Raw genomic sequence first — 201 nt, 5'->3', positions numbered from 1 at the left:
AAATTATGTAAAATTTATACATATTTTTGCTATTTTTTTTAAAAATTTATTTCATAAAAAATGTTTTATTTTTATTTTAAAATTGGGTTTAATTTTATATTATATTTAATAATTTTTTTTAAATTATGGGGAAAATTTTTAAAATTTTTGATTTGGGATATGTGTTTCTGTTAAAGTTTGTCATACATTATCCATTCTAAC

Source organism: Penaeus monodon, chromosome 19, assembly GCF_015228065.2.
Source record: "Penaeus monodon isolate SGIC_2016 chromosome 19, NSTDA_Pmon_1, whole genome shotgun sequence".
Taxonomy (NCBI): domain Eukaryota; kingdom Metazoa; phylum Arthropoda; class Malacostraca; order Decapoda; family Penaeidae; genus Penaeus; species Penaeus monodon.
Note: the sequence above shows the minus strand (reverse complement) of the source record.